We start from the raw sequence: 15,553 nt of genomic DNA, 5'->3' as shown, positions 1-15,553 counted from the left end.
ACACTAAAGCCTACTGTCTAACTAAGCAGGCTTAATAATACTTAGCTCTTTTATAATGCTTTTCATCCAGAGATCTCAAAGCACTTAACAAAGAAGTGCAGATCAGCAGCAGAGCCAGGAATAGAACCCACTCCTTCTGACTCCCAGGCCTGTGCCCTATCCATTGGACCGTACTGCTTCCTATACACGCATGCACGTAGCTGTTACTAGTTGTCAAAGGGGAATGCACACATGCAGATCTGTCCTTATAATTTGCCATTCGCTGATTATTTTTATTAACTTGTTCTGAGTAGCTTATGCTTAAACTAATACTTTACTAGGCACCCATATTGTTCCATCCAACATTACATGCAATGGCAATATAGTATATATGATGTGATCCTCCTTTCAGTTACACCACTATAAACTAAGGCTATAAAGCGCCTCGTCCCAAGACTTTCCTGATGTCTTATATACAAAAGAAATAAATAGGTTTTCCACAACCAACACAAAATAAAAATGACTGTGCTATTCTAGAGGAGGCAAACAGAAAACCATAAAGGTTTTATTAAAAATAGGGAAAGGTCAGTCCTCTTCCCCCACAGAAAGAGCTAAAGCTTGCAGGAGTTATTACAATACAACAGTTTCTTTTATGAAATTCAATCTGCAAACAGAACAAATAAAAACTAGGATAAACAAAAAAAGTTTTCCTCTTAGCTTATCTAAGGCCCTTCTTAAGAGCTGTATGTTACTGTATTTAATGCCAAGCATATTAGTAAAACATACCTGTAATCAACTGCACCTTTAAAACAGAAAATTACTCAAACCATGGGCAAAGTTCTGATCTAGTTATACCAGAAGAAACCCAAAGCAACTCATCTAAAGACAACGGGCTGCTCCATATTTCCACCATTGTAACCAAGACCAGAGTTTGGTCATGTCTTTGGATGTTGAGCCTTTCTTTAGTAAACAAAATGTTGTATTAATCAGCACACATGGGCAACTGACACATCAGAGATAACCAATGCATTCTTTTTTCAAATAAAGAGATTACATGTGCAATATCTTTTTCTTTATTTGTAACCAAAGCATTGCTACAGAGGGGCAAAAACTCATTTAGAATTTTACTTGCAACTTTGTCTGATTAGAAGTGTTGGCTAATGAATTACTCAAGTGAATTCACGAACAGGTACATTACTGGTTTCTTTAGCTAATACTTTTACCATGGCTGATCTAATATCAGAGTTAAGAGCTTTCCTAAAATAGATTCCTACTGAGCACTTGTGTTGAATTCATTTATTTTATTGTTATTTTACTTCATTTTTATTTATATAGATTATCCCAGACTTTTTAGTTTGCCACAATCTCACTCTCTTTCCTTCCATCTACCCATGAGCTTCAAAGGATTAGTATTAAAAATGACTATAATTAAAAACTGTACCTAATTGCATAACAGATTTTACAGAAGAAGAAATGATAAACAAGCTGAACAGTTCCTCACAGTCTTCATCTACTGACATCTATAGCTCACCAACCACAGACCAGGTTTGGGTGTCCCAGAACGTGACTCTATTCAATTTTCGTGCAATGAGTTGTTAATTCCACCTCTGCATTTCAGATTACAGTCTGCAGAAAAAAAATCAACCAACAGTCATATAGTTTAAAACATACTTGGCGCGCCTACACATTGCCCTATGGAGACATTGTTACTGCGCCACGCTTTAGTACTTCCTTTTGGAAGTCTAGTCCTGCCTTTTGGAAATACTAAAGCATGGCACAGTAACAATGTTGCCATACGGCAACACATAGGTGCCCGGCATGTTTTAAATATATGTCTGTTTGTTCATTTTTGGAAGTAGTAAAGCATGGCAAAGTAACCACCCGCACTGTGCCATACATGTGGCACACGATTAAGTTTTAGCAGAAACTTTGCTGTAGCGGTGTGCTGTAACAGGGGAGAGCGCCACTACAGCAAAGTAGCTGCTGGTCATGTGTAGATACACCCGTTGGAGCATTACATATAGGATCTGAGCCACTTATTCACTGAAAAACTAAACTGGTTCCATAATGCAACTAATTCAATAGAAGAAATTAAAAGGAAGAGAAAAAAATAAAGAAACCTTACACTTCTCATCTGCCTCACTTAAAAACCATATTGAAAACATTTCACCAGGCTGCAAACGTTGCTTCTTAAAATATTTTCAGCCATTACAAAGAGAAGAGTAAGTTTCCATTTAAACAGACTAAGGAGGGAAGGGACGGGAAATGTGGGGGGGGCAAGGAGAGAGTCCTTGAAGAGAGTAATGCAAAGCAGCAGGAGAAAGGATTCAGTAAACTGGCAATCAAACAGAAGCCCTCTGCTATCTCCCACTGTGAAGTAACAGTATCTGGGCTATAGATATGTTTGACAAACATATCTATAGCACAGATAATTAAGTTAATGCAGTAAACCAGCTACACGCTTTGATGTGTTCATGCAGTTGGTTTACTAACCTTTCTTTCACCTGGTAAAGTTAAGCTCACCATCTTCTCTCACATATTTGCAACCCTGTGACCTATACTCCATCCTCATTATCACATAATTTATGGTAGCTAACCATGATGGAAGAGCTATTCAAAGGTTCTGTTATATGGTGATCAAAATAGGAACTTAAATACAGTGCTATCTATAACACCTTTCAGACATGGAAATCAACCCACTTCAGAAACAGTTAAACTGCAAGAAACTCCTAGAAGGTAAGTACTTATTATTTTCATTATTTCCCATATTTATAAATAGTTTAGGATTAATGCCCTAGAGCCTTGAGTTCTAGTTCTCTAATCTAACAATGAAAAAAACATTCATGTCTGGTTAGTCCAAAGACGTCAGGTATTTAGTGCTGTGCTTTGAGTACTATTGGCAAGATCAGTGCTCTGAAATCACATACAGTAATGTGGCATTATTATAAACCAGAAGTATCTGAAGTTTCTGTCTGTGGCATATAGATGACATGTTGCTCTTATTTTGGGGTCGCGCACCTCTTCCCAAGAGAATTCCATTTTTAGCTGGTCTAAAGTAGTGCTGCTTCTGCTATTGTGAGAAAGATTTTCCCATTCCTTGGCAGGACTCTAATGCTCGTTATTGACACGTATACTGTCTCCCACTATTCTGTACATTAATTCTAATGAAATATTTTAATTCCTTAATATCTATTTGAGTTTTTCATGGCAACCTTGTTATTTTAAGGCAGAACTGCTTAGGATAGCCAAATCTAAGCCCTGCCAAACTAGGCATGAATATAACAACAGTGTCTTCTAAACCAATATATCCGCTCCCTGCATTTCTTTTACTAACTCCACTAGCAAAACAAAAACACCAGTACTGTTTGTGCTGCAGTTAGGGCAGCTGTGTGAGAGGAGAACAGTACTATGATACTAGTTCACCTTATACACTGTTAATAAAATTAATGTATTCTAACTGCAAAAATTGTTGTTGACGATTATCTGCAGGAGGCAAAAAACACGGCAGTTTTTAGATCCTAGTGTTAGCTTGCAATACAGCAGTTAAATAAATTGATTTTTAGCAAACATGTAGAAGACGCACAGAAAGGAAATACATGTGAACCCTAGGATGCCATTTTTATGTTACTTATGAGTTCAGTCCCATGTAAGATGGGGCTGAGAGCCGACAGCTCCCTGCTATAACTCATGGCACTCCACAGGAAGCACCATCAGTTACAGAGCTCCCCCCCACCCCCAACAGATGTTCGCTATTGGGTCCTGGGGATTGGGAGATAGAGCTCCAGTTTGGAGCAACTGCACATCTGCAGCTGCTCTCCCTAGCCCTGCTTCACCTTCCCAACTCCAGTGCTGTCTTTGGAATGGGGGGGGGGGGGGGGGAAGGGGAGGGGAGGAATGGGAGAGAGCTTGATCTGAGGTTGGATCAACCAGCACCTTGTGGGGGGGGGGGACAGGGGGAAGTGAGAGGCTCCAATCCACCCGCCCCACCCTCCAATGCAGGCTGAGCAAACCCCAGATGGAACTGCCTCCCCTCTCTCCCATTCTAAAGACAGCTCTGGGAGTGGGTGAAGACTTTGGAGTGCCTTTATATGAGCCCCCATGTAATGAGGGTTCAGTTTGTCATATGATTAGGCATTTTAAAAGTGTTCAGCAGCCATGCACTTCCGTAAGGGCATGGCTGTACAGAACTTTCAAGGGGCCAATTGCATGAAAAATGTAACTTCTGTCTGTGTCTGTAGACTCCCTGTCCAAACTTGTCAGTGTTTAAATCATGGTGTCAGCAGAACCAGTCAAGACATTTTGTTCCACAGAAATTCAAGAAATTACAATAATCAATACTTTTATCATAAATTTCCTATAAATAACACAATCTATTGTTTGGTAAACTTTTTACTGTAGGCTTTATCAGAATACTCTTGGTATTTTTGCCACAGATAAGACAGACCTTGTAGAGGGTACTATGGGAGTATAAACAGGAAACAGACATTGTGGCTAGGTACAGGCGCTCAAAAAGCCCAAGGCAGAACTGATCTAAGTTACATGGTTTTCTTTAAGCAGCATAGTTTAGATCAGTTCATAAACAGAACACACATTCACCCTTTGGAGGTAGGGTTAGGGGCAAATCTGAGATGAGGTTCCGCCATTTTTAAACCAGTCTGTGTGTTGAACTTCTGTTCTGTTACAGGTACAGACCAGTCTATGATCACTTACACTGGCAACAATGTAATGTCTGTACCTGGCCTGACGGTGAAATCCAAATTTCCCATTGATTTTAATAGAGCCAGGATATCACCCCATATGATTCAGCAAACATCTAAAACATGATCTGCCTCACAAGCATCCACACACATGACAATATCCTCCAACAAAATATCCTAAAACTAGGGAACACATTAGTCAATGTCAGTGATTCTCAACCAAGATGTCTGGGCATGCTGGGATGGCCTGTTACCCTTTCAAAGGTCCTAGGCAATATCAGCACTATTAGATGTATAAACATGATTCACAAGATAAACTCAGAGATTTTAAATAGGCATCCACAGTGTTAAAAGCATTTTGACTTACTATGATCTTTCTGACATCTTTGTAATGGAAAATCAATGACTGGGTTTTTTGAGTCAAAAACCTAGTGAAAACTAAGAGTTGGCATTTTCCAGTGGGTGCCTTGAGTCTAAAAAGGTGGAGAACCACTGGTATATAAGTTCACAGTTAACTCTGTGGAGTAAACTACCTCAGCTGGCCCTGTTTCCTCTACTTTTTCTGTCAAAAAATTCTCCTCACTGTTAAAACCAGTGCAGACATAGCTATTGTCACAATCACGTGCACAAGACTTCCATGGCTGCTGGCACTTTCAACACAGTGTCATTTACCCCTGAGAAAGTTTAGAGATGACTGTGTTAAAAATGCCTGCTACCTCTGTGCTTTGTCTATGCGAGAACTCCCACTAGGTCCATTACATGGGCTGCTCTTTTAGGGACCTAGATATAGACAAGTGTAGACAGGACATAATGGACAACGTGGGAAGTCTGCAATGCACCCAACCTTGTATTATCTGCCCTGTGTAGTGATAGCAGTTTTCATGCTTCATGAGCATCAGTCAGATATCTGTTACAAATACTTTAAAATGTTCACTTGATAAAAAGAACCAAACCCAACCAAACCACATCAAATGAACACCCCCTTGCCTGTGTCTTTTTATGAGGTCCTGATCATACTTATAAACCCTAGTGTTTTCTCCTGTGGGTACAAACAGGCCCTCTGCAATTAAACTGGACATTATTTAAGCAAGACAAAAAGTCTTGTTGGAGTCGTCTTTTTTTTTGTACTTCACCAGGAAGTTTAAACCATGAAACAGTCAAAAAAATAAATTGTCGAAGAGAGTCAAACAACAGACTTTCCTTCTTACCTCGTACACTTCAGCATGTTCCAAAGCGGCTTTCAAAGAGACAGAGAAAGAAAGAACTAGATGTCTCAGCAACATGCCTGAAAAATAAGACCTCTTGCTTTTGCCAGGGATTTATCCAATCTTAGAAACAGCATTTTACCTGCAGTGAAGTGAAACACAAAGCCTGACAGGTAACCAAGGAGCCAACAGTACAGAGAGCTGCTTTAACACTACAAAGCTATGGTGAGCAAAGGAGACCAAACTTCCTCATACATGCTCAAGATTCAATTTTCTGCAAGATTACCCACAATAATTACAAAGTTTCCGTAATTTATCGTTAAAAGCTTGCAACTATAGGATCCATAAGAATTGATCTTTTATCTTTTACCTCCTAGTACACTGTGCTTACGCCTATCACATGTAATACGGTTCACCAGTTGAATACCAACAATATTTTCTGCTAATTGCTAGAGTTACTAAACTGAACCTTAACTAAAATTAAGTTGACTATTAAAAGCTCAATGAGTAACCCAAAGAACAGAAGTGCTGCATATAGGGTTTAGTAAACCTGGAACAGTAAGTGCTCTGGGAGCCACCAGGACAAAATATCTGCTGACCAGCAAGCATTTACTATTGCCTCTATATATTAACCGTATACTCATTAACCATTAGTTTGACATTCTAAAAGCAACATCCTGATCTTTGTAGGCATTGGCCAGGAACAAGACTCTTAAGCAACCAATCATATTCTATTCAATGTGCTCATGAATCTGCCCCTAAATGTAAAATGTAACGTCTTCAGGGAATATCCTTCTAACACAGAAGTCCATTATGGTGGATGTTAAGCAAACAAAAGAAATGATTTGTTAAAATTATGCTGAGAATGGGCATCTCCTACTCTACACCATTCCAACAGACTTTCCATGGATATTTGCCCTTAGGCTGCCATAATCTAGTTTTAATTTAAAGTACAGTCAAAATCGCAAAGTCTCTTTCAGCTTCTGTGTCAATTTTCATAGTCTTAAAATGCCAAAACAAACAATAATAGTGATGCTATTTTGTAAAACAACGTTACTGGATTGAAATCTAAATGTTTATGTTATATACACTATTCCATAAAATAACTGATCTCTCTGAAAAGATTGGTTCATAAAAGAAATAAGTAATATTATTAGGAGTCATTAGATAGTACTACTGCAGACAATGTGCTTACTTATGTTTTGTTTAACTAAATACATACGTAGGTCCACCTTGAACGAAATGTCTGTCAGTTGTGATACAATTCTTTTCAGAAGCTGTTGTTCTAACACATTTAAAATGTGTTTACTATGTAAGAGTTTTTCTGGATGAACTTTTCTATTGTTGCAAGCTCATAAATGCAATGACTGTGTGCCTGTATAGCTCATACGTTTTCTACTCCAACACCAATAATAAATAATAAAGATGGACTCATTCCATAAATTCTGTACTACTTTTTACAGGATTATACACAAAAAGCAAAAATTACAGTTTGATGTCAGAAGTCTTGTAAATGCAACCATGTTATCTAAGATGCACTAGAAAAGCAGGAACTTTCCTGAGGAATGGGAAAATGAGAATTACTTGATATAAAGATATGAAAAAGCAAAATGATGGTTATCTGCTAATCTGGAATGGAAAGAAAGGCAGAGACTTTTACAACATTTGGGTAAATTTGTCATTTGAAGAGGAAGAAAACGTAAGGGCATACTGCAGTCTGTTTCATGAATTGCATCCCAAAAAACCTAAACGATGAAACGTAATGTGCTCTAACATGAAAGGTCCAAGTGTACCCGTTTAAACTGTTTCAAACTGGACATGTGTCTACACATGCCCCCAACTGCGCAGCTGGTACTGTGTACTGCAGTCATTTAGTACTTAATAAAGCAAGTACTAAACGACTATGCAGTAACCACTGTTACTGTGCAGTCTCAGCAGCACACAGGTCATTTCTAACCCTACAGTGCAGTAGCAATGAGCTACTGTGCAGTAGCTTGTTGGCATCATGGGTCATGCCCACTGAAGCTACGTCAAAATGATGAGCTATATTGCTATAGCTTGTCACTACAGCAACAAGGCATCTCATGTAGACACGCCCACTGTGTACTGATAATGGTGCCTCAATTTAGTATAAGAAAACTTTAGGGACTTTTTGAACAAAAGTCGAGAAGAAGCTAAAAAAATCCAGGAACAAAGTTGGTTGTAAAAAAAAAGCAGACATTGCTAGAACACTTGAAATGGCTCAAGCAAAAATAAAAACTAAGTGACAGCATAAGATCACCTACACAGCTACACTAATGAGTGGTCATTTGCTTTTGATTCTGCCTTCGCAAAGCAACTGTCAAAACCAGCAGTCCAGCTAGAGCCCAGGATAAGCTTCAGACTGAGATCTTTAAAAGTCACAGGTGATTTGGGGTGCCCAAATGAGATGCCCTAATGGCTGCTTAAGGTCATAAGACTGATGCTCAATGGCAGTCTGACACTGTTAAAACTAAATTAACATACACCGGAATCTTATTTGGTACAGACAAATAATGTAAGGGTATTTCAGCATTATGAAAGAGATATGCTGAAGTCCCGGAAAGTTATAGTTAATCTGGTTGGCTCTGACTAGAACTCTCACTTGAGGCCACGAGACAATTTTGTTGTCTTGGAGAACTTCGCAACACCTTTCACAGCTCCTGAAAAAGAAGTACATATGAAAGGCAAAGAGAAATCAAAGACAATTGCAGTCATTACAGGCCCTACCCAATGCCCAGTAGGAGCTTTCCAGAAGAGATCAGATCTATAAATACTGCATTAAGTACAGAATGTTTGAAAAAAATATGTAGGAATTTAAAGAGGTATATTCATAAATATATGGTGGTTGGCTATTTCAGAATGGCCCATGTAAGATGAATCAGTGGTTTTGGCCCAGTTCCAGTTTTAGTTCCTGTTAGCAACCATTTGACAAGAGACAACAAAACATAGTTCAGTATTTTGCACTCGCCCTTGGGTGTCCAGAGGGAGATGCAGAACTGAATGGTCTGGGATCCTGAATTACTCCCTTCACATTCCTACTAGGGGTACCTTCACACTGGGACTGACTTAATAAGAGGCAGCTTGCCTTTATACAACCTGGAATAGTTACCAGGGTGGCCAATCTGATAATTTCCCAAAGGAAAAGGAAAAAAAACCAAACAAACCCAGCACTGCACTAAAATGTACTTTGTTGTTAAAAGGAAAACCAATTAGATTATAATTCCAATCCCTATGGGTTTGAGTCTTTTTATTATAAGAGATTAGCTGTAGGGATATTTGCAAGAAGAAATACTGTCATAAATGATATTATTCATATTTAATAGCAACCATTGATTATTCTTACCAAAGCATGCTCTAGCTGATGTTATATGGCTTGACAAAACATGGGCACCGAGATTTCATCAAGCATAATGTATCTGAATATATTAGTCTTAAGTATGTAAAAAGATTTTCAGGTAACTTTATCTTAAAACAGACCTCTCCCTCACCATGCTGAAACTCAGGACTGAAAATATTAATTCTCCAATTCAGTATATGGAGAGAAGTGTTCTGTCATTCCATTATTTAACTTCTAGACGTTGTAGCTTGAAAATTCAAAATGTGTCATGGTAACAAAAAAGTGGGATCTTGGACAGATAGCAAAGATAACCATTTGCAAGAAAATAAACCTATTTCCACCATCTTGACAGACTGCTAAAGCCATTTTGAATGTTGCTGCTCCTGAATTCTGTGTTTTCTTCCAAACTGAAACCTGTGTGATAGACTCAAAATATCATTTCTGCTGGGGCCAGTAACATGAACTTTTTACCTGTTTTAATTATGTACAAAGATTACTAACTCTTCATAATTAACACACTTAAGGAAGCCATCCCAATTCATTTGGGTATGAGTGTCGATTTTCCCCCCTTAACATTTAATTTAGATTTTGGGATGCCAGGAAGTTGGTATCTTCACTGTTTAGTCCTCCACCTCTTTAAGGAGCAATACGACAACCTGATACTTGTAACATCCTATCCTGCCTCAAAAATGTGTGTTTACTCTGCATCTGTGCACTACTGAAATCTTCTTAACACTTAACACAATTCAAACAATGATGAAGTGCTTTGTTGCTTTTGGCAGATTTTTATGACATATTAAAGAGCTCCTTACTAGCTTTTCAAATATACTCCTTTTCAACAGAAGTCAGAATAACTCTGTCCATTTGTCATAAGTAGCCTCTCATTATTCACATGGGCTAAATCCTGCTCTCCTTACTCACATAAGCCACATGAAAGTAAAGTAAGCCAGATGTATCCCTATATGCAGTTATTTTAATTGCACTCATACATGCCAGACATATGCTGCTCAATTCCAACAAGCTGAAGCTAACTAACACAAAACGTGTTCTGGCTGAAATCTATATAACCATATTAATTATCATTACAGATATAACAATGAAGGTGCATGGTGCTTTACTCTAAAACAATAAGTAAAGGCCCTGCCCAGAAAGCTTATTATCTAATGCTGCCAGATAATATAATGACCTGACAAGTAAATGCAACTGGTCATAAGGAAGTGTACAGAGGGATGAGAACATCACCAGGAAAGTATTTAAAAGGTTAAACCCAGGAAGAGGTTTTCCAGGGATGCTGGAGATGTGAACCTAGTTTTATATTCCTTTAAGTTGTTATATTACATTAACTTTTAGCTAGCTCTCTTTGTAACTATTGTTGCTTACTCTCTTCTACAAAATCTATGTAGTTAGCACAGAAATGAAAAGCAGACATTTAGATTAAAGAAGAAATAAAAGCTGACTATAAGAGGCTTTGAGGAGAGATTGATTTGGAGGGGGAAGTGACTAAACAGACATCCATCTACATGTGTATACATATACATACCTGGAAAAGGACATGGTTGTGGTTAGAATTTATGAGTGACAGGCATGTGACAGCCAGGAGCCGGCAAAGATTTTGTAGGATGGAAATTCTTGGTAGGGCACACAACTACTCATGAGACCTACATGTGCATATCATCATACTGTATTATAATAGCTGCACTCATGGTTTATAAATTTACATGGCTATAAATTAAAGCCATGTTTTGGGAAGGGCGGATAAGACATGAAAGTCATAACACTTAAAACCTAAGTGACAGATATAACCTGTTATTCTTGTCAAATATAGCAGTGGTTTACTATTCTTTACAATACACAAATGCATTTCACAGGGACTTACCCAGTAAACTCCTGATCCTACAAATGCTTATGCATGTGCTTAATTTTAAGCTCACAAACAACCCCATTGATTTTAGTTTAATGGACTGCTCGTATGAGGTGAGCATGTGCATAAATGATTTCAGGATCCGAGCCTACATCTGTAACATGCAATTAAACAGAAACATTTCCTGTGATTTTTTTTCCCTTCAGCGGACCTGGTGCAACAGTGAAGCTGGTAGAAATGTCCAATTTAAGCTGAACCTGAAAAACTGAAATACTTTCCCTTTAATACTGAATACAAGCTGATATAGTATCACATGACCTTTACCGTAATTTCTATTAAAATCATTTCATGTCTGGTTGCTTCTGCTATCCTGGCTCATTTGTATTGTTTACAACAAGTCATTGCACTCGGCAGTTAGTGGTGCCTGAATCCATGGTTACCAGTTTTTACATTCACTGGTTAAATGGAATGCAGCTCTTCTGTGGGTTTCTTGGAGAAAGCTCTTAAGAAACCACAATCCAGCTATCAATCAGGCTAACCTGGGAGAAATTAATCTTATAAACATAAGTATTGTTGCATATTAAAAATTTATATAAAGGGAGCTCAAGGCTTCTGTAAGTCGTAGTTGCAAAAGTGGCTGTGTTGAGATCTGACTTAGTGCATGGGGGACTTAAGCTATGTAGTCTACATCTTACGTTCAGCCTTCAAAGCTAATAAAACTATCCTTTTTAAAGCTTTTTCCCCCCATATTCTTTTTTAATCTTGAGCACTTATTTTAGTAGGAATGTGTTTAGAATAGAAATAGTTCTAAAATACAGGTTTAACCAGACTGCAGTCCCAGCAAAGTAACTTACACACATACAAGACAGTAAAGCACAAAATAGACAGCATTGAGTAGAATACAATTAAGACAAAACAACAGTCCAATGTCATTTAGCAGTAAATTAAGCCTGCAAACTAATAGGTCACATTGCTACTTAAGGATGACACAAACTAATTCTATTTGCCTTGCTATTTATTGCTTGTTCTGGGGTGGGGTTGCCAAAAAAAGAAACAAAAAGAAAACTTATTTACAACATGGATATAAACATTTATAATGTCTAATAATATAAGAAAAGTTCTCAATAGTTTGATGGCTATAATAACTGTCCCACCAGCTACATGAGAACAACAAATAGTTAAATCAAACATATTACTAGCTCATCTACTGCAAAGTCACTGTATCAGAAGCCCGAATTGATTTGTTTCCTCAGAACGAATTGAAAATGAATGTAACATAACATATAAAAAAAATCCCCACTGCACTGCTAATCGGATATTGTATAATGGTTGATTGCAGCTTTGCACTGTGCTATTGTTGCCTAAATCATACATACTTACAGGTTCTGGGTTCTTCCAAGAGTTTGGTGCAGTTTCAAGGACAAATGTCTTAAGGAAGTCTTTCTACTGTGCAGCAATGATCCTAGCTCTGATCTGATTACATGAGCCAAGCGCTAAATCTGACAATATAAAGGAAACTTCCCGTGTGAAGAAGAAATCTTGGAAAGTCTCAGGGTTAAAAAGGCTGCTTAAATGTGCTGGTTGATTTGCTCCCTACTTGTGTATACACAGTAGCAGCTGATCTCTGTTTGCAGCCCTGCAGAAAGAAACCTTTACTGAAAACCAATGGCATCACATTTCAGTGGAGCTAGTGCCAGGCTCTGGAGAGCAAAGCAACCTTTGACAACTTCACACAATTCAAATAAGTGGGCTTGCTACATATGTCCAGGAGGACTTTTAAAATTGTATATTTACCGTGTAATTTTTCTAACAATGAGCTGAAATCCTGAAGTCCTTAGTCAGCTCTGATAGAAGCAAAACTCCCATTCACTTCAAAGGGAATTGTACATGTGTCAGGATTGAGTAAAAACTGCAGAATACGCCCAGTATATTTTGTTTTTGTCTTGACTGCAGTTTTTGCAGATGATAAGATGTTCACTGCACCCCAAGGCATGTGTTGGACCTATTATAACAGGTGCAGTACACATTCTGGATTTGCCCTGAATTCATTCTGCCCCCCACAACCCCGTATCATCTGTCACACTCTTCCTAGTTATTCTTTCTGATTCTGATATACAGAAAAATTCATGAGTGGGATATTTGTCTCCTTTCCATCCACCCCCGCCATGTCCTACGCGAAACAGCCTGACATAGTCCCTAAATTCCAACACCCCAAAACACTGTAATGATTTGGAATTATGATCCAGAAACAAATTGCAAAACCAATCCCTACTTGATATCAGTTTTCACCTAAGCCTCAAATACAAACACTCCAAAACTTTTGGGAAGTAGGAAACTCCTAAACTGGATGTGGGCCTTACCCATGTTCAAGTAATCTAATGAAACCACAGTAACAACATATTGAACCTGCTCACCAGAACTATACTGATTCCTACATTTAGGAGCAGTAACCCAAATGGATCCACCTTTAGGAAGTAATAATTTTTTTTAATCATCAATCATGTTTTTTATGCTATATTTAGCCCTTAACATTGTTCAGAAATGTAAGAAAAATGTTTACATCACATTTCAAAGGCAACCGAACAGCATGGTGTCTTTACAGAAAAGGTCATTTTCTCTTACCTGGGTTACAAACACAAAGTTCAAAAGCAAATGTAGGCAGGTGCAGTTTTAAAACACACAGTATTAGAGTCTGGTTAGCAACAATTGTTATGTATTTTGTGATGAGGTTTTGCAAGATAGTTCATGATCACTTAGATTATTCAACACCCATCTTTTTCCCCTTAGGCACTCTGACCATTCCAGCCAGCAGTATATTGCATACTATTTTGCTAATATTGTGAACTTTGGTCCAAAGGGCAAAACCCAGAACTAACAGTGCAACAAAAGGGCATGTACACAAATTCAAAACAGCAAAATAACTGAGATTATATATATGTGTCTGTGTGTGCATATACATGCACAATAAATGTACAAGCATGTACATATTATACACATACAAGAGATAGAGAGGCTTAATAGGAATAGGGGTATAATCATGTTGATAATAATGATAATAATCTGATTTTAGAGGTATTCAGCGCGTCTGAAAAATCATAGTGTTTGGGGGGGCAGTTGTTCTTTACATTTTTCAATTAGTTTGATTATTCAGAAAAGTGGGCATATGACCCAAACACAAATAATAATAGGGGCAGCTTATATCAAGATAATTTTTTTAACATCCAACATAGACATCATCTCCAACCAACCCCATCCCAAATAGCTTCAGCTTGTCCAGAGTCTCCTTGCAAGAGTCCCCTGACTATCCCCCTTCCTTCCCCACTTCCCCACAGGTCCTGCTGAATGGTGAAACATATATATATCTTTTTTCATTTAAAGAGGCAGTGTGACTTAGTTAATCAAGAGCTCTGGAGTCAGGAGACAAGGGCTCTATTCCTGACTGCCTCTGACATGCTGCATGACCTTGAACAAAACCATTTTCCCTTTAGTGACTGATTCTGCACCATGCAAGTTACTGGGGTAGTCTGACGGCTACAATGAGAGCAAGAGCAAGGCCTAAGCATGTCAGTTTCTCCATTTGTAAAATAGGGATAACTTTTGAGATAAAGGACACAGATTAAAAACTTAGAAACTGCTGAGTTCAGCATGGTCATCTCTCACGACCTTGGGTAAATTCTCTGTCTACTTTAGTCTCCAGTCTTTTCAAGCCCTAGGACTTTCTCCCACCCTTTGTCTATTCAATCTACTGTATTTTGACTTGACTGCAATCCCTTCAGGAAAGGATTTAATCTCCTCTTTATGCTTGTGCACAGTGCCTGCTTTAGCAGGGCCCTCTTTTCAGTTGGGACCTGAACACACTATATTAATAACAAATTATAAATAATAGCAAAGTCTCAGTGGAGATAAAGACTTCCAGTGAATTAAAATTACTGTCCAAAAGCCTGCCTGTGCAGCAAGCCAATCCCCAGCCAAAAACTGACACCCTTGAATCAGATATGAAGCCCAGTATTCCAGATTTAAGAAGCTGTCTTGCTCTAAAGTTGGTGAGTGGAAAAATCCACACAACAAAGTTGGGGTTTCTTAGGGCTGCAAAAATCTCCAGTCAGGATTATCATAATCCCTTCTCCCTTTATACTCTGTACATGCAGGTTCCTACATGCAGTGATTCTCCTTCAGCACTCCTTTTATACAACAGCACAACCTGAGCTACCCTAGAACCCAAGTACCCAACATAATAGGCCTGGAAAATGTTTCTTCCCCCAGACCTGTCCAGTTTACCATAGTGTCTGAAACCATCTGTATTAACATTGGTTCTTCCTCTGTGTCTCAACGTTACTTTTTTAGGAAATGTCCTCACAAGACCGGATGCAGCATCTGGGTAGCAGCCTGTAGGTAAGAGAAGGAGACCTTCTCCAACAGTTCTGGGAAATCCTCCCTAGGTTTTCCTTCTGTC

The 15,553-nt window shown here is 38.4% G+C and overlaps 1 protein-coding gene across 6 annotated transcripts in view; it reads right to left on the bottom strand.

Annotated features, from left to right (window-relative positions):
• The window catches only part of ESRRG (estrogen related receptor gamma), a 516,894-nt gene that overhangs the window by 467,627 nt on the left and 33,714 nt on the right, over positions 1–15,553 (bottom strand). The window contains exon 1 of one of the 6 annotated variants that reach the window (XM_090048924.1): positions 12,481–12,588. The exons of the other annotated variants lie outside the window; for them this stretch is intronic. The gene's annotated coding sequence lies outside the window, so the exon portion shown is untranslated. Of the gene's footprint in view, positions 1–12,480; positions 12,589–15,553 lie in introns of those variants that run through there. 6 annotated transcript variants of the gene reach the window in all.

This window comes from Crocodylus siamensis, chromosome 1 (assembly GCF_052110815.1).
Source record: "Crocodylus siamensis isolate JL-2025a chromosome 1, ASM5211081v1, whole genome shotgun sequence".
NCBI lineage: Eukaryota > Metazoa > Chordata > Crocodylia > Crocodylidae > Crocodylus > Crocodylus siamensis.
Note: the sequence above shows the minus strand (reverse complement) of the source record. Positions and strands in the feature narration are given on the sequence as shown.